The following is a 24762-nucleotide window of genomic DNA, read 5'->3' as shown; positions in this document are numbered from 1 at the left end:
GATTTTTGCCCCTAAAAAAAGATGGGCATCAGGAAAAGAATATCAAGAAATTCAGCAATGGAAAAGGAAGCTCAGTCCAGATCTCTCCCACCTCCACGGTACCCTTTATACTACTTGTTATCCTTATTTTTTTTTTAATCACTATTGTTAAGAAACCAGGAGAAACAATTAACCCACAGCAATTGGTATCAGTTTACTCCAAACGAGAACTACCCACGAGCAAAGGAATTGGAAGCAGTATACACAAAAGCCTCACAAAATGTAACAGTACATAGACACTAGATTCAGCATTGGCGTCACTGGGCTAGGAAGTGTATTTACATTGTTTCTTATGAGGTCAACAAGACATTTTGAATAGCAAATTCTTGGCTGCCTGCAGTGGGTCTGAAATATGAAATAAAACATAGACTACAGAACTGACGTAGGAATAGTGCTTTCCAAGTTTCCTTCTTTGTGTTTAACTGTAACAGATCACCTTGCTATTGTATTTATAGATTTCTATATATGTCATCTCTGAGGAAAGGATCTTAGAGTTGGTCAAGAAAGAACCTGAAATACAGATGTTGGAGACAACATCTAACATTAAGAACTTTAATAAGGAAGATCCATGCTGGTTGTTTTTCCTTCTCATTGTGAAACTATAAGGTTAGGAAAAACCAAAAGGAGAAATCACGGCAGCATGCACCGAAAGCAATTTAATCCCCATCGGACATGATGACAGTAATCAGTGAAGGGCAAAATCTCTAACGGCATTTGCTCAGTACAAGTTATGGTGTCAGAAGATTCAGATCAGACACCTACCCATACGTTTAGCTTTCACATCTATGTAAGTAGAGTTAATTTTGGTTGAGTAGAGTTATTTGGTTGAGTAGAGTAGAGTAATTTTGGTTAAATAGAGTTAATTTTTGGCCTTCAGAAGTAGTCCATTACTTCTTTTTCCCTTTGTATCCTCTATCTTCCCTTGTTTCCAAGAAAAAAATTTCCCCAAATCTGGATTTAATCTTCATGTGTAGGTAATTTGCACATAACTATTTTGCTTAAGATGAATTCTGGCAAAATTAAAGAGCAAACCTCCCCTTACACCCCCATGCTGCATTGACTTTCTGCCTATCAGTAGTAGGGCTGGCAAAAGTTCCGTGCTAGGGGACAGAAGCAGGTGATTTTGAGGTACCCTCAAGCAAAACCCTTTTTTTCTTGCAGGGGTATCAACATAGCTTCAATAAGAAAGCAGCTTATTGTCAGGCATGAGAGAGAGTGAGAGAGAGTACTAGAGAGAGGGGGGAAGAGAGAGAGAGTCTCTGAGTTTGAGAAGTAGATGGTCACAAAATATCCATGAGTGCTTCTATCAAAGTTTTATTCTCAAGCTAGGTGCCAGTGGCTCATGCCTAGGTATTCAGGAGGCTGAGATTTGAGGATCACAGGTCCAAGTCAGCTTGAGGAAGGAAAGTCTGTGAGACTCAAGTCTCCAATAAACTACTAAGAAGAACCAGAAGTGGCGCTGTGGCTCAAGTGGTTGAGTGAGAGACTTAAGAACAGAGAGGCTCAGGAACAGAGCCCTAGCCTTGAGTTCAAGCCCAGAAAAAAAAAATTATTCTCAGGGGCTCCTTGATAAGTCCTTATACATCAGATGCCCTTTCAGGAAGCCAAGCAAGAGGGAATAACTTAAGAAGCAGAAGCAGATTGAACCAACTGATTTGATTTATAGTCTATACATAGAAAGGAAAAGTCCCAATTATCCCTTTTTTAAAAGCACGTGTTAAATGGAAAATTGCTGTTTTTACAAGTGTTTCATTTTGTTTTAGGTTTTGTTTATCATATGAATTGAAAGCTTACACCATTTGTTTTATATGACATACAGACCCTTTAAATTTTCCTTTTCCAGCATTAAATTTAATGCTGGGGAGTAAGAGAAATACATCAAAGTCCTTGCTTGTCAGGAATTACACTGTGGTTTACTCCTGTGGACAAATAACTGTGGTACTGTTTGTTAAGAGAGACAATGGAAGTGCTCTCCTGGGTGCCAGGTCCGGAGGGACAGATTGAAAAGAAAGAGATCCAAGAGATGTAGCTTGTCATAAAGTTGGAGGTATTCTGGGTAGATAAAAATAAAGTTAAGAAGTGGTTAGGGATTCTAGAAGAGGGACTATGTATTAAACCCAGAGAGGACAGTGGCATTATTCATTTTAGAAACTATTTGATAGATGATAGACCTAGACCAGGAAGCCAGGGAATGCTGTTGTAGAAAAAAGTAGGGTGGTAGATCATGCGATATCTTGTGGACATGGCAGAGGCACTGGGTTTTGTTTTTTATCTAAAGTGTGAACATTAGATAGAAGGATTTTGTGCCAGGAGTCACTATTTTTATATAAGGCAATCACTACAAATCTCATTGACTACATGGTTACAGGTCAACAATGAGAAAGGTCTGAATACCAGTAGTTAACACATGGGAGACAACTATCAAATGGTGGTAGACATGTATCATGGATTCTGCAGTCTACGTAGTCTACGCATGCTCTTCACAGTCTTCTGAGGTTCCCAGTGGGATTGAGTTGTACTATGTGCAGCAGTTACATAGTCATTAACTTGCCAGTACCAATACCTTTTCCATCTCTGCCATTTTCCACAACCCCTGTAATTTTTCCTGGGACCACTCAAAAACCTATTTGCAGGTAAATTCAGAGCTCAGGGTCCACTTTTGGTAGAACACACTTAAAAAAATATTTTCTTTGGCCAGAAGAGAAACATCATGATGGATGAAGATTTTTATGAAAATAGAAGCGGAAGGGGGAAGACTCCAGTGCTATTTAGAAAGCTGGAGGTGGCAGTATGTGCCTATAATCACAGCATTCAGTAGGCTGAGGTAGAAAGATCACGAGTTTGAGGTCAGCCTGGGCTATGAGTGAGACTTTGCCTCAAAAATTCCAAAATAAATAATGAAGTAATAAAGAAATAAGAAAGAAAAAAAAAGAATAATTTAGGAAGTACAGTTCCTAGGAATGATCATTTGAGTGGGATTCCTCAGAGAGCAGGAAGTAATCGTGGATGATTGATCCTTTGGTTTGGGTTTATTGACTAGGAAATTTGTTAAACAAAGGAAAGAATGCAAGAGAGATTCAAGAGACTTGAGTTTGAATATCATAAGCTTAAGATAGTGCTATGGACAGAATGGAGCTTAGAGAAGAGAACAAGGTTGGGGGACCAAGGACCAGCCCTTAATTAATCATGGAACGTATGAATATATTTATGGCCACCAGTGTGGGAACAGGAAGTGGGAGACAGTAGGGACAGGAAAGGACACAATTCTGGAAGTGCCAATCTCCAACATCCAAACTTATGAGGAAAAATCTTCTAAAGGGAGGAGTGGTCTGAAAGTCCAGGTAAGGGCCAAGAACATGATGTCATAGATATAAACCATGAAAAGAAGTGTCCGGAGGAGGAGGAAGCAAGGGATTGCAGACAGGTTTGACAAGGTGAGACTTAGTGTTTCCAATAGACTGAGACGTAAGGTGTGCTTAGGAACTTCATGTTCATTTGCATCAGAGAGGCAAGTGAGTTTCATCCTTTAAGAAACTTAGTTGTTACCACTTGGAAAATGGCCTAATCAATAATTGCCAAGAAGAGGAGCTGTTATAATGAAAAGATAATATTTCTAATTATAGATAAGCATGATTTAGTTGGGACACTGAAAAACACTGCCCTATTTAGATGATTTGTGTGAAATTGGATACATACAAAGCTTCAAGTTCACCCTGTTAATTAGGTAAGGCTTTTCCTTCTAAGTTGGTGGTTTTGTTTTTCTTTTAAGTTGGTCCTGATGTCTGCCTTAATTATCACTGATTTTAATTTGGCTTATCTAAAGAGTAGTGTTTAATCCCTTAGCTGAAGCTCCTTTAAATTTTGAGTAACAGTTCTGCTCTCTGTATCCTGCTTAGTTATTAGTGATTAAGAATTTGGTGTAAATGCCAGATAGTGTAGCCAGGATGCCTATAATCCGAGCACTTAGGAGACAGAGGCAAACCAATCATGAGTTGAAGGGCATCCTGGGTTACATACTGAGACTGGATCTCAAAAATAAATTGGTGTGGAATACACAGATGTAGAGAAAGTATTTTTTTGTATGCACAGACTTGGATTGCTTAGCTCCTATAATGGTTCCACCATTTATTCTTTGGGAGTTGATGCTTTATTTCTTTTTGCCTCCAATTCCACATTGGTTACATCGGATGGTTATTTTGGTGCCAAATGAGTTTAACTTATATACTTAAAACCATGCCTACCACATGCTGAGCAAGGGTCAGTACAGGTGCTCAGTACAGGTTAGTGTTAGCAGTATCTGTTGGCATTTTTAATTGATTATTTATTACTATTATTGGAAATTGGGAGATAGCTTGGTATAAAATTAATGATTGGGTTGGAAAACAGATTAGCAACCTATTTTCAACTTTCTTGACAATTCTGAGGACATGGACAAATCCACTCACTTTGAGTTCATTTTGTGCATCTGTAAACGATGTATATTAGAATAAAAAAACTTTGGGTTGAGTTTTGTTTTTAATACTTTATAAGGTTTTTTTTTTTTTTTTGCTTAAGAGTAAATGACTTACAAAACAGTCTTAGCTATAGTATGTTTTTCCATAGGGGAAAGTCAAATGGGCAAAAAAAAAAAAAAAAAAGTGATTGGAAAACATTTCCAATAGGCAAAGACTTCCTGGAAACTGCAACAAATATTTTGGTTTATCTTCATATAATTTCTTTTTCGAGCTCAAACATGTAAGTCAGTTGCTTGTGTTCAATTCAGATGACTTGTCTTTTCTTTTTTGAGAGTACTTAGGGTTGGGCCAAGTCCAATTTCTTTCTTTCTTTTTTCTTATTTTTTATTATCATACTTCTTATAGAAAAATATGTAAAATTTCATCTAAACATTTAATTATCCCACTTAGATGGATCATTCTTTTAGATACATGTATTTAAATACATGACACATGCATGTAAAGTAATTATTCTATTATGTATCTTGCATTTTAGCACATTTTAAAAACAATGTCTGAAAATGTCCTCAGTTCTATTCTTTCTTTGCTGACCTTTTTCTCTAACGAGTCATTTTTCATGTGCACACATGGGGGAGCTTTTGAGACACTGGTTTGAAAGTTGGCTTTCTCAACCACTTGCCTCTAAGATGATGAACTTGAATCCTCCATTTGGGGAATGTCATAGAAGCAAGAATGACTGCAAAACAGACTCGGATGTCTCTAGTACACACTCTCTAATGTGCACTCTGTGACTAATTCAGAATTCTCTCAACAGTAGCCAACTATATAGTCTTTATCAAAAAAGGTCAGAGCTGAAAAAATAAAAAGGAAAATGTAAGACAGGGCTAGTGTTTTTCTTTTTCTGATGTCTCAATAAGAACTACAAAAGGTCATAAACATGGTTGCTTCTTTGGGTGAAATAGGTAGAGGTCAATCTGACTTTGGAAACCACACTATTTAAAGAAAACTTCTCAAATGACCCCACATATATTCTTCCATATTTCTTCCATAAGAGAAGAAAAACCTAAAAACATGTTTAAATATAAAATACATGGGTGAAGCAGAAACAAAAGTGAATGTCTGGAGCTGAGCTTGTGCGTCTTGTGATTTTCTCTGACGTTTAAAGTAAACAGAAATTGTGGGATAAAGGGTGAACAAATGCAGCAAAGACACTCATTAGACACTGTTGAAAATGAACTATACAATTTGTGGATGCGGATGGGAGGGAAAAACTGGGACAGAGTGACGGAAGGGGTGACACTCTCCAAAAAGAAGCTTACTCATTACCTGTAACTCCTCTGCACATCACCTTTACAATAAAAATAAATCAATAAAAGATGAAGTACATAGAGGAATATAGAAAAACTGTGTTAACTGAATAGAAACCTCACAGGACCTTGATTGGCTTTATCATGGACTTTCTTTTGATCTCAGATTTTAGGCAGCTAGAAACATAAATATATAAAAGTGTCCTTGGTGACAGCTACACAATGGTATCATGAATAACTGTGCACTTTATATGGAATTACCCACTGCCATCACAGTTATTGCCAGATATTTTGTTCCTGAGGCCAGGTTTTGAGATGCCCTTGAGAAGTAAGGTTCTCTGAGAATGTCAGTGTTGCAGTTTTTAGTGCTATTTGTACATTGACAAAAACTTCAGCAATTATTGTCTCTATAGAGTCTATGATATGATTGGCCTCATAAAAATTTATGAAAAAGTGAAGGGATCATCATCATTGTGCTGAATTGAAAATAGGCAAAATTTATCTTCCGTCTAATTGCATTTCTCTGTAGGCAGTCAACTTCCATTCTAAACACCTTGGGTTCCACTCATTGTTTTCACTAACCTTTTTTTCCTTACTGGTCCTGTTCGTTGGCCAGTTTTCAGCCATTGACCGTATCCCATTGCTTGGCTTTTATCCGACTTAAGTTATACATTTCCTATTATGAACCTTTTTATCTAGCTATGGAAGTTAAGTATAAAGATCAGCCACCTAACTTATCTTCATCTTCCACTTGCCTCTTCAGCTTCCTTATTTACCCCTCGCCATCAGCAGTTCTCTGTGTCTCTGTGACTTCCACTTCTGCTCATTGAACCACCAGTTTTTAATCCATATTTAAGCCATGTTTGACACTTACCTGTCTCCTGCTCTATTTTGTATCAGAAGTCACCAAGGCTGTCTGCCTGCTTAATGGCTTTCTAGAAGGACTCAGAGGTCTTTTATATTTATAGCTATTATGACAAGATACTGATTAAAATCAGAAATAGGGAAGATGAATGGGGTAATACCTGGGAGAAACTAGGCCTAAGCTTCCAAATGTCCTTTTCCAGTGGAGTTGTACATAATTTGCCAAGCCACCATGTGTGACAGTATATATGACATGCCATGATGTTGATTAGAGAATCTCACCCAATTCTTGATATGCAGAGTTTTGCCTGGGAATCAATCATTTGTGCATGTACCACATGCATGATTTAACATGTGTGATTTAACTTAGCTGTTCAGACTCTACTCCCAGAGGACAAACAGGCATCTATCATGAATCATGGCAACATAAACTATCCGGTCAAACATGTTCCAAGGTCTCAAGCACAGAGAATATTCCTTAGGCTCAGAGCTGGCTCCCAGAAGTTTGAGAAAAGTCCTCAAGAGTGGTCTTACTTGAAGATTTGCAAAGCTTGAAGATTTTCAACCCCAGATTGTAGAGTTAACCCTACAGAACACACATATGCCTTGGTAATCACCAAGTTTGATTGTTTAATGGAAAAAATGGGAAAGAGCACATCTATGATATGTATTTGAAGCCTGGATCTTTGAGGATTAAATGAGATGTAATAAATATAATGCTGGACATAATAAATAAATAGTGATTTCTTGTTGTAGTTCCTATGACTATTATCATTTTTGCCCTCTTCTGTAAAATATTATCCTGTTTATCCAGACTAAGATATAATAGCTTTCGTTTCCATTGTACGTTGACCTCCTGGCCTCCAAGGCAGTGAATTTAGGGTGTGATGTTGCCATAACAGATGCAAATGTGAATAGCTTGCAAAAACAGAGGAGCATTTCTTTTTCTTTTCTTTTCTTTTCTTTTTTTTTTTTTTTTTGCTTGTGTGGTGCTGAGGAATGGAACCCAGGGCCTCAAGCATGCAAGGCAAGCGCTCTACCTCTGAGCCACCTTCCAAGCCCAGAGTATTTCTGTTTTTTAATCTTGTGCATTTTTTTATTGTAAAAATACTCTACAGAGGGGTTACAATCACATGAGCAAGGTAATGAGTACATTTCCTAGCCAGCATTGTTGCCTCTCCTTTGTTTTTCCCCTACCATCCCTTCCCTCCCACCTCCACAACTACACTCCCTTCCACCCCACCTAAATTGTAAAGTTTGTTTTTCAACATAGTGTCTTGTACATCTCATTGCTACAATGGGTCAACCTGTATCCCTATTTAAGCATTTGGTTTTTTCCCTTCCCCTACCCGAATTAGAGAAGTGTATATATAAGATGCAGGGCACTGACATCAAATATAGTAAAAACAGGGGTCATATCGTAGGGGAGGAGCATACAAAGAAACAAAAAAGTCACATGGTACATTATAAATACATTAGAATCAATAGCAAGAAAAAAACCACTTGTGTCCCTATCTTGGGGTTCATTTCGCTTAACATCATCTTATATGGTCACATGTAGATAGCTTTTGACCTTTTCTAGTTGTCCTACACATGTACTAGTTATTGCAAATAAGGGAAACCATGGGACCTGTGTTTCTTTAGTCCTGGCTTACTTCACTTAATATGATTTTTTCCAAGTCTTTCCATTTCCTAACAAATGGCGCAATGTCATTCTTTCTGATGGAGGCATAGAATTCCATTATACACACACACACACACACACACACACACACACACACACACACACACACACACACACACACACACACACACACACACACACACACACACACACCACATTTTCTTGATCCATTGATCTACTGAGGGGCATCTGAGTTGGTTCCATATCTTAGCTATGGTAAATCTTGATCCTTCTATTAATCTACAATGAGTTGACTACAGCTGTGTTCTACTGTGTCATCCTTGTACAATGACTGTGGCAAAAAGTGTCCATGATGGAATCATATAATGGCTCTTAGGTATCCAGTTTCCCCAACATCATTTGTTGGAGAGACTTTTTTCCCAACATATTTTTGGCTTCCTTGTCAAATATTAGACAGCAGTAGGGATATGGTTTTATTTCTGGATCTAGTTTGTTCCATTGGCCTTTAGGTCTATTTTTGTTCCAGTACAAGTTTTTTTGTCTTTCCTATTTTATTGTCAGAAGTGAGACACAAATTGGTCTGATGTTACTGTTTAGGAACATGATACAACTCTTTTCAGGTATGGTGGTGGATATTTGACTAATAATCTACCAAATTTGTAACTGGCCTGTCTCCCGATTCCTCTATCTGGATATGCTGTAATATATCTAGTTGACTATCAAAAGTGCATGTCCTCAAAGCTCAGTGGTAGTAAGCTAATTCCCTTTTCTGAGGGGTATCCACACATCTTAGCTATGGTAAATAATGCTGCAATAAACATAGTTGTGTTGGTAGCTTTAATATGGTCTTGTTTGTGATCATTCGGATAAATGCCCAAAAGTGGCATTGTTGGGTCATAGGGGAGCTCTATGTGGAGTCTTGCTAATTCCTTTTTCTAATGCTGTTTTCATCTGGTCTTTGACTGGCAAGTCATGCACTCTCCTTTTCAAACTCAAGAGTCTATGGATCTATGCTAGCAAACTCAGTGTCTACCATCACGGGCACCTCTTATCTTAGCACCTTTTATCTTATGTCTCTGTTTGTGATAATAATTTTCTGAGAATGAGGTCCCTTTTCTGAAGAAACTCACCATTTACACACTTCTAAATTCTCCCCACAACCCAAATGCTTACCCATATTCATGCCTGAAGTGTGTGAAAAATGAATGGATGAAGGAATGTCACCTAGTATTATGGAAAAATTCTAATGCTATTTGAAGACAATGACAGGTAAGGTCACAAGGGTGAGGAGAGGCCCATGATTTGTTCACAAAAAAAGTGCAGAGGTGACAGTGTGGAACAAGAAGTATATGTCCTTCACACAAAAGGGCTTAGTCATTGTGGCTATGGACTTTCTTCTAGGGTCTTTTTTTAAAATTTAATTTAATTGATTTTTCTTTATTTTTTTATTGTGAAAATACTGTACAGAGAGATTACAATTACTTGAGCAAGGCAATGAGTACATTTCTTATCAAGCATTGTAGCCTCCTCCTTTCCCTTCCCAACCACCCCCCTACCCCACACCAAAGTTGTAAAGTTCGTTTTTCCACATAATGACTTGTACATCTCATTGTTGCAATGGGTCCACCTGTATCCCTATTTAAAGAATTTGTTTTTTCCCTTCCCCTCCACAAATTATACCAACATCAAATACAGTGAAAATAGGGGTTATACTGTGGGGGAGGGACATACAAAGCAACAAAGAAATATCTTATAAATATGTTAGAAACACTAGCAAGAAAGACGAAAACATTTGAGTCCTTATCTTGGGGTTCATTTCACCTAACATCAACTTATCTGACCTTTTCTGCTTGTCTCAGACATATACTAGTTATTGCAAATAAGGGAAACCATGGGACCTATGTTTCTTTGGGCCTGGCTTACTTCAGTTAATGTATTTTTTCCAAGTCTTTCCATTTCCTAACAAATGGGGCAATGTCATTCTTTCTGACAGAGGCATAGAATTCCATTGTGTATATATACCATATTTTCTTGATCCATTGATCTACTGAGGGGCATCTGGGTTGCTTCCATATCTTAGCTGTGGTAAATAATGCTGCAATAAACATAGTTGTGCTGGTAGCTTTAGTATGGTCTTGTTTGTGATCATTTTGGTAAATGCCCAAAAATAGGATTGCTGGGTCATAGGGGAGCTCTATGTGGAGTCTTTTGAGTAACCTCCATACTTCTTTCCAGAGTGGTTGAACAAGTTTACACTCCCACCAACAATGCACTAAGGTTCCCTTCTGTCCACATCCCCTCCAGCATCTGCTGTTATTTAGAGTTCTTGATTATAGCCATTCTAACTGGGGTGAGGTGGAATCTCAATGTTGTTTTGATTTGCATTTCTTTTATGGCTAGGGAGGTTGAGCATTTCTTCATGGGTCTATTGGTCATCCTTCTTTCCTCTTCAGAGAAGTTTCTCTTTAAGTCTTTAGCCCACTTATTTATTGGGCAGTTGTTTCTTTGAGGATTTGTTGTTGGGGGATTTAAATTTTTGAGTTCCAGATATATTTTAGATATGAGACCCTTGTCCGTTGTATGGCTAGTGAAGATCTTCTCCCAATCTGTGGGCTTTCTATTGATCTTGCTAGCTATGTCCTTTGCCATGCAGAAGCTCTGCAATTTCATACATTCCCATTTGTCCAACCTTTCTTTGCTGTGTTGTGTTTCTGAGTCTCTTTTAAGAAAATTTTGGCCTGTGCCAAGGAGACCTAGGGTTTCTCCTATTCCATCCTGTAATATTTTCAGAGTGCTTGACTCTGAGGTCTTTGATCCATTTGGAGTTGATTCTGTTGCAGGGTGATATATAAAGATCTAGCTTTAGTTTTCTACAAGCTATTAACCGATTTTTCCAGCACCATTTACTGAAGAGGCTGTCTTTCTTCCATTCTATTTTTTTAGCCCCCTTATTGAAGATTAGGTGGCTATATGTCTTTGGGTTCATTTCTGGATTTTCAATTCTATTCCATTGGCCCTGAGGTCTGTTCTTGTGCCAGTACCAAGCTGTTTTGATTACTATGGCTTTGTAGTAGAGTTTGAAATTTGGTATTGATATTCCTCCAGCATCTTCTAGGGTCTTTGTATAGTCAGAAGAGACCTCTTACATATGGCCCAAATAACAATGCATATAAAAAATCACAGAATGTGAGAGAAAAATGTTTTAGTTGTGCTTTCTTCAAAATTCCAATTCCTGACTTCCCCCAAGCATTATATTCTTTGCTTGTGTATCTTCATGAGACTAGATCTTCAGACGGGCCCTGGTTTCATAAGAATGGCTCTGTGGACTTGCTCTTTTGCCCATGAAATTTCCTTTGTCTTAGAAAACAGCCCCTCTCTTCCTGGAGAGAGTCACTCTGGAGTCTCCAAATGTCAGGCTGGAAATAAATAATGAAGAAGAAAATAACTGGGATCAGCTCAGCTTGGTCAGAAGATACAAAGCTTGTTTCATGAAAAAGTTCCCCCACATAAAAAATAAATATCCAAATTGCAAATATTCAACACTGGCCTCTTATAAGTTGAATGATTTTAAGGGTTTTCCTCTGGTTGCAGTTTTTTGTTCCAGAAGCTGTCTGCTACACATTTTGTGCCCAAAGAGAATATTGCCTCTTGGCAGGCACAGTAGTCAGAAGCAGAAAGGCACTGAGCTGTGTTTTGATCACCTTTGGAAGGGAGCTAGCATGAGGGACCTTTATTGTTGCCCAGGAAGTATGTCAGTCTGATGAGTAAATAATCAAGGTTGGCACAAGAGTCAAACCATTAGATATGTTTTCAGCAACATGCCATTAAAACATTCAGTGATATTGTTATTTGCTTTTAGTTTGTGAAAGGGGGCTACTAGGCCCCCAGGAAATAAACCTAGCAAAGCAAAAGTCAGTATCATTCATATTAAAGAATAACTTGGGTATTAGTGAGATGCTAAAGAACAAAGCAGCAATGATTAGGGGATAATGGATGAAAGCCTTGTTGAGTGGGTGAGCTTTTGGATTGCATGCTTAGAACACTGGTGTGGAGCCCCTGGAAAGGCAGAGCTGCAGGTGAGTTATAGAGAAGATGAAGTTTCATTAACCTCACACTATGTTGGGAACACACAGGGCATTAATGTTGTCATGAAGCATTCTTATTTGTTTAACGAAATGCCAGTATGTTTATGGCATTTTGAGATCACTATAAATGCTATGACACTTCATGCTTCATATGACATAGACAGCTTGAAACTTCAACCTACTTGACAGGATGAATTACCCCGTGGGGAAATCCATACCATCTTCTTCTAGAGCTTCAAGGATCTGGCCATTATTTCAGTCTGAAGAACTTTCTAGAGCCAGGACAGAATGAGACATAATGATGCTTGTAGTACAAATAGAGAAAAGCCATGTATATCTTTAAGGAGATGGTCCCCTGAAGGAAATGGTGTTTTCTCCATCATCTTACCAGATTTTATTAAGCAATGTATTTTATTCTGCTGTTGCTTTAAAAAATTGTAATCTATAATTTTTTCAGAACAGTTGGAAATCAATTGACTATAAACAGAGGAATTTTTCTCTTTTTAAGGCCTCGCTTTATGTAGATTAATATCCACTGATAGGCATGACAGATTTCCTTCTCTGGGATAGTATTTGTATAGTTCTGTTACCTCAGTCTCTGTAGGACTCAATAAGTAGCCGCTGTTTTCTGAGTGGTCATTCAGACTTCTGACTAAGCTGAAAGGTCATTTTCCATCTAGCCCTGATTTGGGCTCCTGATTTCTTGTGAATGTGATTAGGGAAGATTTTGGAGTTCATGCTTGCTTTCACTACATCACATAACTTCTATTTCTTGGAAGTGGCCAAAGTAAAACAGTTCTCCAATCCATTGATGTCACTTATGGACTGGTAACTTATACTTGTTCATTTATTAATTCTGGATTATTTGAGAAGCAAGGACTACTATCTGCTAGATTCTGTGTTGGAGGTCAGATACAGTCTTTGTCCTCATAATACTTAGAATACTACTATTTTCTTTTTTGGTCCAGTTGTGGGGCCTGAACTCTGAGCCTAGGTGCTATCCCTCAGCTCTTCAGCTCAAGGCTAGCGCTCTACCACTTGAGCCACAGCGCCACTTCCGGCTTTTTTCTTTTTGCTTATGTGGTGCTGAGGAATCGAACTCAGGGCCTCATGCATGCAAAGCAAGTGCTCTACCACTGAGCCACCTTCCCAGCCCTAGAATACTACTATAAGATAAGATAGTATCTACTGTGAGAGAGAGAAATAATCAGGCAGCCAGAACATATTGTCACTGATGCTATAGTAGAAAGCATTGAACCCAAAGGAAGGACATTTAACAGAATTTCCTTACCTGTAGGTGTCAGGAAATGTGCTAGAGAGTGAGTTTAGAGTCATCCAATGGAATGCACTATTGGGAACCTACCCATCATGGAACAATAGTATTGGATGAAGAATCACATAAATGAGAACATGTACTGTTATTATAAAGGCAAGCATGAGGCGTGATGAGGAGTCCTTCAGGGAATCTAATTTAGATTGGGTCTTGGATGAACCTTGATCAGAAGTGGAGACTATGGAGACTGAGACTTCAGCTATGAGCAAGAACTGGACAACTTAGGAAGGGAAAAAGGGTTCTTTGCATAAAAAAGGCTTGGGGAGCATGAGAGCATGAGTGCACACTGTAGAATGTTGGTATGGTTACATCATTGGAGGCAAGAAGGGGTACAAGAAGAGGCAGCAGGAACAATCAAGGTGGAGGTGTCAGGTCAGATCATAAGGAGCTCTTTCAGCCAAAGAAAGAGTCTTACTTTATCTTGAAGGTGATGCAAGAACTACTAACGGAGTTTGAAAATGCCTGGAGCAAAACAGGTTTCCATCTTTGGAAATTCACTGTGGCAGCAGTAATGGACAGCATTATGGGACCCTTTGTGGAGACATGGAAAGTAGCAATTGTAGGAGCCTAGACTGAGAAATTCATTCTAGAGTAATGCCAAGAGTGTAAGATATGGAACTATGCTACCTGGGATCAAATTCTTCCTCTGCCCCTCAAAAGCTGGACAATGGAGTCATTTCTTTTCTTCCTTGCCGTTAGTCTCACATTCCTAAACAAAGAATAGTGGGATTAATAATTTCCATTTCATAAGGCTGCTGTGGTTAATCACCATTTACTGTTCAAAGCATCTTATAACATTGAATGACTTTTTAAAAAAGCTGTGCTACCTCATAAGGCCCTGTCTTAAGATGGACACAGTCAAAATAAAGGAAGAAATGCCTTTTAACTACATTCAACAAAATGTAGTATCTTTAGAAAATGTGTATCTTTGTCTTTTTTTAAAATAAGTTTTTATTGTGAAAATACTGTACAGAGGGGTTACAGTTACATAAGCAAGGTAATGAGTACATTTCTTATCAAGCATTGTTGCCTCCTCCTTCGTTTTTCCCCTTCCCTCCCACCTCCTCAACTATACTCCCCCTTCTCCTCTCCCTCCCCTCCTCCTGCCCATCCTAAATTGTAAAGTTCATTAAAAAAAATTTTTTTTTGTCCAGTTGTGGGGCCTGAACCAGAGTTCAGCCTGGGCGCTGTCCCTCAGCTCTTCAGCTCAAGGCTAGCACTCTACCACTTGAGCCACAGCGCCACTTCTGGCTTTTTTTCCTGCTTATGTGGTGCTGAGGAATCGAACCCAGGGCCTCATGCATGCAAGGCAAGTGCTCTACCACTGAGCCATCTTCCCAGCCCTAAAGTTCATTTTTTGACGTAGCATCTTGTACATCTCATTGTTGCAATGGGTCCGCCTGTATCTCTATTTAAACAATTTGTTTTTTTCCTTCCCTTCCCCAAATTATAACAACATCAAATACAGTGTCTTCTTTTTCATATAAAAACATTTTATGTGTTACTGGCAATCCCACCTAGGACATATTAAGTATACAATGACGTCATGTTTTCTTAGTTGCTATATGTCTTTGTGAAAATTTCGCACAAGGTAATAAGGGTCCTCACATAATTAAATTTATTATCAGAACAAATTAATATGTGTAATACACAAGAATGCCAGCTTCCAAATAAAGTGTGTACAAAAGATAAACCCCTATCATAATGTACGTGAGCCAGTTATATGTCTTCTGCTATCTTTATCTATATCTATTTATCTATTTGTATGTGAGCATGAACACATGTTAAGGTTAGAGCTTTCATCACTTATTACTTAGAAATCCGAAGTAGCACATGAAATCAGCCCCAGCTTATTGCAGAGATTTAAAGAATAGGTTTGATATACGCTAAAAACAATGCCCCAATTGTCTCTGAAGAAGGGATATGCTGCTAGTATCCTGTGGGACTATTTTTTTGATTTTCCTGTTTTTCTTTTTTTGTCTTCTTCCTTCGGAGACTGCTGTGGGGCAGTTGGATGGCCTTTCCTGGCCATCCATTATCGAGGACAGAACAGGTGGAATGTTCATGGCTGTCTTTGGTAGTTTAGGATTACTCCCAGACTGGATTATTAGTCAGAATTTTGCAGAGGGTTTAGAGGACCTTAGGCAACAGAATCATTTCTGAAATATGCTTCTTAGTATTTCTACTAGTTTTTTAAATCTTATTTTTAATCTCACAGCAGAGTTGCATCTAGAATTGTAGCTAGTTCTATTCCCTTTTGCTCCCCTCTTCCTAACTACTGAAAAATGGTAATATCGCTTGGCAGGGATAGGTGACAAAAAATAACAGTTGACATTCAGGGGAAAATTGCTTTACTATAGAAAGGTATAATGCTAGCTTTTTGTTGTTTGCTCTTTGCCACTTTTGATTTTGAACTGAAGGAAGACCTTTAGTAGTATTATTAGGTAAATCAACAATCTTGACTGAAGTGTGTTTTCCAAGAAACAAAGTTTTGGCCCAGTTTGAAGCCAGCCATTTCAGTAGACAGAAAAGTCTGTGAGACTCCTAGCTTCAATTACCAATCACACAAAAAATCTGAACATGGAGTGGTGGAGTGGTAGATAACTAGCCTTGAGTTCAACCCCTAGGTCTTTCACAAAGAAAGAAAGAAAGGAAGGAAGCAAAGAAGGAAGGAAGAAAAGAGAGAGAAAGGAACAAATAGAGAGGGGAGAAAGAGAGGAAGGAAGGAAGGAAAGAAAGAAAGAAGGAAGGAAGGAAAGAAAATTTAATAATAACTGAAGGCTATGGTATTCAGAATAATGGCCTTCCCCAAGATGTCTGTGTACTAAACCCTGTGAAGATATTACATTGCCTGGTAAGGTAAATTAGGGTCACTGATAGAGGTAAGTTGTTACTAACCAGCTGTGAGATGAAGGAGATTATTTTAGATAATCCAAGCAGGCCCAATTTAGATAATCTTAGTAGGGACATTAAGCTTAAAAAAAGAGACAATAAAATGTTAGATAGATACAAACAAAATAAAGACTCAATCAAACATTGTTGGCTTTTGAGATAGAATAGGTCATGAGCCAAGGAATAAGGAATCTGGAGCAGTCAAGAAAACAGATTCTTCTTTACAGTCTCCAAAACAGAATTCTGCCCAGGCAACAGCTAGTTTAGGCTATGAGACCCATTTAGGGCCAAGGAGCACATATCTGTAAGAGAAATTTCTATTTATTTAAATCACTAAGTTTATGGTAATTTGTTACAACAGCAATACAAAAAGTAAGCTAGGAGCTTTCTGATGAGGTGTGGCAGTTTTAAACTGTAAGAATCCAGTGGATAATTTGTCTATAAAAAAGACTCAATATTAAACATGTTACAAGTATTCTGAAAATCCTAGGCAAATAGTCATTTAGTTCACTAAAAATCTGGAGAAGCTCATAGCGGTGGATCCCACCTGTCATCCTAGCTACTTTGGAGTCTGAGATTGGGAACATCATAATTCCAGGCCAACCGAGGCAAAACTTTTGTAAGATCCCTTCTCAATCAACAGCTGGATATAGTGGTACACACCTGTTATCCCAGCTACATGAGAAGCTGAGATTGGAAGGATCTTGGTTCCATGCTAGACAAGAGAAATAAAACCAGACTCAATGGAGGGAGATAAGTTGTGTTTTTTATCCTAGCTACAGTGGGAATCTGAAAATATGAGGATTGTGGTTTAGAAGCAGGCCCGGAACAAAACAAAACAAAACCTATCTTGAAAGTGATGAGTGCTAACAAGAAGGGACTAGTGGTATGGCTTAACTTGTAAAGCATGTATACCAAGCATGAATTCAAACTGCTTTACCATCAAAAAGGTAGAATAAACCAGGTGCCAGTGGCTCATGCCTCTAATCCTAGCTACCCAGGAGGCTGAAATTTAGGGATCACAATTCCAAGCAACTTGAAGCCAGCCCAAGCAGCAAAGTCTGTGAGACTTTTCCAATGAACTACTCAGAAAAAGCCAAAAGTGAAGCCTGTGGCTCAAGTGGTAGAACATTAGCTTTGAGTACAAAGAGGCTCAAGGACAGAACCCAGGCCCTGAGTTCAAGCCCCAAGAATGGTTTTTCTGTATGCCAACAATGAAAAGAGCATGGCTGAAATCAGGAAGGCAACTCCTTTTGTAATAGCCCCATAAAAAAATAATACGTAGGAGTTAACTAAAGAAATGAAAGACCTTTATGGTGAAAACTTTAAAAACCTGAAAAAGGAAATTAAAGCAGAACTTAGAAAGTGGAAAAACCTCCCCTGCTCCTGGAGAGGATTAACACTGTGAAATGACAATACTTCCAAAGCTATCTACAAATTCAATGCAATACCTATCAATATTCCAACCTCATTCTTCAAGGAAATAGAAGAAGCAACCCCCAAATTCATATGGAACAATAAAAGACCCCGAGAAGCAAAAACAATCTTTAGCAGAAAGAACAGTGCTGGAGGAATATCAATACCAAATTTCAAACTCTACTACAAAGCCATAGTAATCAAAACAGCTTGGTACTGGCACAAGAACAGACTTGAGGACCAATGGAATAGAACTGGAGACCCAGAAATGAACCCCCAGACCTATAGCCACCTAATCTTCGATAAGGGAGCTAAAAACTAGAAAAGAAAAAGAATCTAGAAAAAAAAGTATAAAAAAAACCCTACATCCCAAATGCCCTCCAAAACCCTCCTAATCAAGGTCTGTAGAGTTGGCCTTGAAGAAGGAGATGGAGTCTGGGAACACAGGAATGAAGAGAGGAGGGGTGAAGGGCAGAGAGGGAGGAAGTGGCCAGATGCAGCCCAGGAAGCCCTATTTTGAGATTGCTAATGCAGTGCTGCAGTCAGCCAGAGCAGCATGCCATTTTTCACACTTCTGAGTGCAACACCCCCACATCCATTTTAGTGTGTAAGCAACTAATTTAACACAGTTCACCGCTGAGCTAGTGGATTGTAAACATCAGACTTCTAGTCTCTGTGTGTGTGATTCTAAACACCAAGTTTTCCCCCTTGGTTTACTGCCTCTAAAAAAAAAATCAATGATGGTAGAGAGATAAAAAGGAGAAATAGCTAGATGGGAAACATTTGATATTTACCAAGCATACAATATCTACTAGATAATAGGCCAGGGATTTTAAGTACATTATAATTTTAAGCCTCACAACCATTATATAAGGTAAAATATATTCTTTTTTATGTTCAATTATGTTTTTCACTCAAACCAAAACTCAATGCTACAGGCCATCAAGAAACATTATCAGGCCTGTGATCTTTGGAGACCTTCTTCATGGAGAGTTATAGTATAGCTTTCCTTTCTCTGCTTTTCTTTCCCTTTTCAATAAGCTTGCCTAAAAATAAGCTTGGCCTAAAAATTCTCATTTTTAGGCCAAATAAAAGAGAGCACAGTAGTGTGTTTTCATTGGTAGAAAACAGACCTTTAGTGTTAAAAGTCAAGATTGTGGTTACCAAGCAGGGAAGGCGATGGCAGAGACAGGAAAGAAGGCAGGCTTCTAGGATACTGCAATGTTCTTTTTTAAAAAAATTGTCACTTGGGTGTGTTTACTTTTTGAAAATTCATTGTTCTTAAGTTTTAAAGACTTCTCTGTGCATACATTAATGGAGGGATTAAAAAAAGCAATGCCTAGACTGGGGACTAGGATCGTGACAAGGAAGTAATAAATTTGCTGACAAGCCCAGCCAGGAAAATGGTTGAACTGTTGGACATGTCCCTAATTATAGGAGATAAAGGGAGACTGGGGAAAATCGAGCTACAACCATTGTGACAGGAGCAGGAAAATCACCACGTATTGGGGGACTAAGCTCAGAGCCACTTCTTGTGATGACAAAAATCCACTATGCAATTGTCATGGGATGAAAGATAATACATCACACGAGGTGTATGATTATGCACCCTCTTTCAGAAGACAACTCAGCAAAGGCCAGTCTTACAATGTAACATGGGAAGGAGTTGGTTATTTAATTGAAAGCAGTTTCAGAGTACACTCTGGCAGCTTATTTTTCTGTTTAATTTTTGCCCTGTTTGTTGGGCACTGGACTTTTGTGAGGGAAATTTGAGCCTGAAGTAGCATATCAAACAAATCATATACAATGTCAACAAAGCTTTTGCTACAGCTGTGAGCTGTGTGTAACTTCTGCTAGTCTGCTATCTTCTAACAAGAGAAATGCTGCAGATTGTTGATAATGAACAGTCAAGTTTTCTGGGTAGCTTTAGAAGGAAGGATTTACTTTAAATATTTAATAAAAGTTCTCTGTCTCTCTCTCTTTTTCTCTTTCTCTCCTTCCCTTTCTCTCTCTCTTTTTCTCATACATACAAACATTAAACTTGGGATCCTGTCTTAGGGATGAATATGAACTACTCAGTTAAAGTAGAAACTGTTTAAAATAGAAAGAGCATTTAGACCATTTGTCATAGAGTCAAAGTTTTAAAAAAATATTCTTGAAGTATTGTTTTCCAAAATTGCTTTCTAAATATCATGGCTGATCAAGATCTAGCCGTTATTATTAATGAGCATGGCAGAAATTAAGGTCAAGTGTGTATTTCCCTTCCTTTTACTGCTTCCTTTTTCTTCTGGGTTGATTTGTGTTCTTGCCTTTTAAAAAAATCTATGTTGCTTATTGCTCTCAAATTTCATGAAGGAAATTTATAATTAAATTTTATTTATAATTTTTCCTCAGTTCTGGAGATTGTGTTGAGTGCAAACTAACATATTGTTATGATACCTATAGAGGATTACAAATCATCTATTATATAGCACATATCCAAAAGACCTTATAATTGTACATGCAAATCGAGACCTTTTGAGAAGAGAAGTAAGTAAAAGGTCCTATTAATAATTACTCTCTGTCTTGAGTGGATGAATGTATGGTTCCCCTGACCTGGAGTCCTCCAGTTTGGGAATCAGCCCTGTGAAGGCTCTGCTATCTTAAGGGTGCTGCTTCCCTGGCCTTCCCACTAGGCTCTGAGGGTTTGCACAGGCCTTTCTTCAGCTCCGCTCTTTCTCTATGGTACCTCCTACATGGGGCTCTTCAATTTAGTACTTTATAGTGTTAAGAAGTGAAAAGAGAGAGCACCAGTGCTAGGAACAAGAATCTTAGACCTAATTACAAACATCCTCAAAGGCGACTTCTACATGATGAGTTTTAGATATTACTTTCCTGTTCTTTGCTACGAAAGACTGATGAAATCCAGCAAATATATCATTAACTGAATGGCTTATGTTCATAACCAGTCATATTTTTCTTGTCATCCATGTTGATTTCTTATGTTCCCTTTTTGGTATAGTTTTACCTTTAGTCATACAGAGCCCTTGTCCTTTCTGGGTCTGTGCTGTAGTGTGACTTTTTTGATGCCTCATGAATATGAGCAGGCAAGTCTCAGTCTTGATAAACACAGGATTTTTTTTTGAAAGCATAAAAGCTGCCTATGATGTGGACCACAGTACTCTTGACTACTCTTCACTTATTCCGTGGCCTGGCTCTGAAGCTCTGCTTCCACTCTGCCCATCTGTATCCTGCCTGCCTCCTGCTGGGCTCTCTGGTTAGCTGACTCACTGGTCTGTCCTGTGCACTTTATTCTTCAGTGTGGGAGTTATGGAGAAGCCTGGGAGCTTAATCATCATCCCATTTTCCTGAGGCTTCTGAACTACTAAAGCAATAAAGACCAGACGTCAGACAAGGATCACAATCTCCCTGTTAATGTGGGAGGTGTTGGGTCTCCTGGCTTCCATTTGTTTTTGCTCTATTGAGTTTTCCTCCTCAGGAAAAAAACAAAACCAAACAAAAAACGCCCCACAAAAACCCCAGCAAATCATCAGGGTGGTCCCATATGGGTAGAGGCACACCTGAGTTTTCAGTTTGTACTCAGAGTAGAGGGGAACGTGAACATGAAGAGGAAGGAAGACATAAGCAAAGAGGGAAAAGACAGACAGGAGGGCAGAGAGGAAGAGGGGTAGGATAAGTAAGGTTTACGCAAACAAAATTCAGAGAGGGAGAGAAAGAAGGAGAAACAAGAAGCAAGAGGCTTCCAGGACTGTGACTGGAAGGTAAGCGTGAGATGGCTAGTCAACGATCGCCTCTTGTCTCCTTGACAGAAAAGCAGTGGCTGCTAGGGGAAAGCACTTCTCTGAGCTAAGAGGCATTCTTAGTAGTTTCTAGTTCATGCATGCCCAGGAGGTGAGACAAAGCCCCTCCTACCTGCTACATCTTGCCACTTTCCCTCCCCACACAGGTCATGATCTTTCCTGTGAACCTTTTATCAAGTATATCCTTAGACTCCACCTGCCAGTACTGTTTCTATTCAGCCATTCTTGTGCAGTGTCCTAGAGGCTACAGTGACAACCCTGGACAACTGCAAAGCCTCTCTAACAATGTCACTGAGGAATGGAAAACTATTTTGTTACCTATCTGATGTAGAACACGAACCCTCAGTCTCCAAGAGGAACTGATGACTCTTTTTAATTTTAGATTAAGAAAGCTTTATTCTTACTGCTGTTGATGTTGTTCTATAAAAGAAACAACTTCACATGCATGTTGGAAGACCATTTATTGAAATATTTGCAGCTTGGATAAAACCAGGCAATGGCAGAGGATAATGAAGACTTACTTGAGGAGTAGGGAGCGAGAATCCAGTCGAATATTCAACAAAATTGAGAAAAGTGAGGAAAGGGATGGGTTAGGAGGGAGAGGTGAGAGTATTGAAAGGGAACATTGATCTAGATGCATAACTGCTTTGTTAAATGGCAACTCATTTGTACAATTACTTAACGATAATGAAAAAAGAAAGAAAAGTGAGGGGAGGTGGTGTGGGGAGGGAGTAGTGAGAATGTTGAAAGGGGTGACATTGACCAAAATGCATTTTATTTGTTAATTGCTTGGTTGATTGGCAACTCCTTTGTACATTGAAGACAATTTTAAAAATTAAGAAAAACTTTATTTTCAAGGGGAAATAGATTTTTTTCTCCATAGTGCTTCCTTCCTACTCACTGTTTGTAAGATCTGAAAAAGAACCATCAGTGTGGCATACATAATTCAAAAATACTTTCTCTTGAGAGGGAAGGGCTTTCTCTTCCTCCTTGTAGGTCAGGGCAGGGCTGGGCAGAGCTGGACAGGGCAGCTGTTTAGACCAAAAGGAAGTACAAGGTCAAGTCAGAGGCTGGGGGCTTAGTCCTGGTGATTCCACCAAAAGAGTCTAAGGGGCACTTGACATGTATACTTCCAATGAGCCAGGAAAAAAAATCCATTTGGTGCTAAGTTCTGCTCCTTCAGATTCAAATCACAAAGAAGCATGTAATGTCAAGTATACTGAGTGCTGCTCCTTCAGATTCAAATCACAAAGAAGCATGTAATGTCAAGTATACTGAGCCAAGGTCTTAGGGCTCCTACTGAAAGCCCAGATCAACCAGGTCCCAGGAGAGAGGCTGAGCTCCTAATTGAACAGTGACAAAAGATAGGTGAAATTACATGGCACTAGGAATTGGGCAACTTGAAACTCATATTCCATTAGGTAGTAGGAAAGATAGCCTAGTGGGGGCTATTTCAGTGAGGGAAAAAACTAAAGAAAGATGATATATTTTCAGAGTTTCCATTTGATACAGAAGGCTTAGTGTCACAGAAATTCTTATGACGTCTCCACCATAACCAGTAGGGAATTGGTTTTCTAAATCCTCTGGATATGAAGTCATTTGTGAGGCATGGGCAGAAGGACATATTAGTCTTTGGGGTAAAACAGAGTGGTTAAGGGTTGGGTTTAATTTTCACCTCTGTTGGTCTGGTGTGCTATTCACCTAGCTCCCTTGTTCAAAGGTTCTGGAATCTGTTTTATTGGAGAGATTAAAGGTCCAATAGCCAATTAAAAAAACCCACACGTTTTCTTGTCCTTTTACTCTTGTCATATATATCCTTCTCCCTCCATCCCCACCCCCACTGGCTTTCATGTGGATATTTATTTTATTTGCATCCAGTTTAAAGTCTGCTTCTAGGGCTGTGTTTCTGTTTATCTTTGTACAGATTATTCACTGAACAAGTAAGCTGGGCTGCAGGGGATGAGGGGAGGTAGAAAGGCAGCTATATTCTGCTGGCCAACCCCTGCAATGTAATATGATTGTGTTCACTCAGAGGAAAGGGTACCTTTATCTGTTTCATATAAAGATGCTCCAAAAGCTAGGAAGTAGCCCACATAACTCCTATGGTTTCTGCAATCATGAGCATGCTGACATGTGCCTGGCACAGTGCTCCATGCACATGCTTATTTTGTGAATGCTTCCTATGACAGTGGCCTCAATATCCTAAGGTTAGTAGAAACATTGGATCCCAAGTGACTTGTGCAGGGTACAACAGAAAAATGCATCACTGGATGGTATTTTGAGGTACATTCTGACATTATTTTTTTTTGCTTTTGTTTTTTGGAGGGTCTATGCTTCAAGAAAAATGAGCATCAACTTTAAAGAGTTTAGATATACAGATCTCAAGATATGAAAACCTATTGTCTTCATGAACAAAGGAAATAGAATTTCATGTTTTGGGAGATACTGTGGATGCCTTTCCTATATAGGTCTTCAAGTTCTATCTCCTGTTTTGGTGAAAGGCAGACAGAAGTGGTAGAATCTAGAGTTCTAGAAATGGCCAAATTTTGATAGCCTGAGTTAGTTAAGTCTACATAGACTTGGTTAAATGAAGAAATATAGGGCTCTTAGCATGCTGGATGCAAGAGTCTCCCATACAAACTTCACTGTGCAGAGTAACTTGGTAATGTGAGGCTTCAGATCATTCCATCCATCCCTATCTCACCTATACATCTATATAGCTATTCTATCTCTTTAGTACCAAAGAGGGCTTGCTTACATTGATTAAGCAGGTACTGCAGATGCATGTTTGAGAAAAGGGTCAAAAAAACAATAGGGCATGTTAGGAACTGAATAAGAAGGTTTCTCCATGGAGGGGGACTAACCACTACTGAGTCTCAGGGGATTGTATACTAGCAGAAAGGGAACATACAGCATCAAGGGGTCTA

At 38.8% G+C, this 24762-nt stretch overlaps 1 protein-coding gene across 1 annotated transcript in view; it reads left to right on the top strand.

The window, feature by feature from the left end:
• The window catches only part of Pde4d (phosphodiesterase 4D), a 1379127-nt gene that overhangs the window by 87953 nt on the left and 1266412 nt on the right, over positions 1-24762 (top strand). The gene's annotated exons all lie outside the window — the stretch shown is intronic.

Source organism: Dipodomys merriami, unplaced genomic scaffold (genome assembly GCF_024711535.1).
Source record: "Dipodomys merriami isolate MVZ:Mamm:240054 unplaced genomic scaffold, mDipMer1.0.p SCAF_30, whole genome shotgun sequence".
In the NCBI taxonomy this organism is placed as follows: domain Eukaryota; kingdom Metazoa; phylum Chordata; class Mammalia; order Rodentia; family Heteromyidae; genus Dipodomys; species Dipodomys merriami.
The sequence above is the reverse complement of the archived record's forward strand: the minus strand, read 5'-3'. Positions and strand labels throughout refer to the sequence as shown.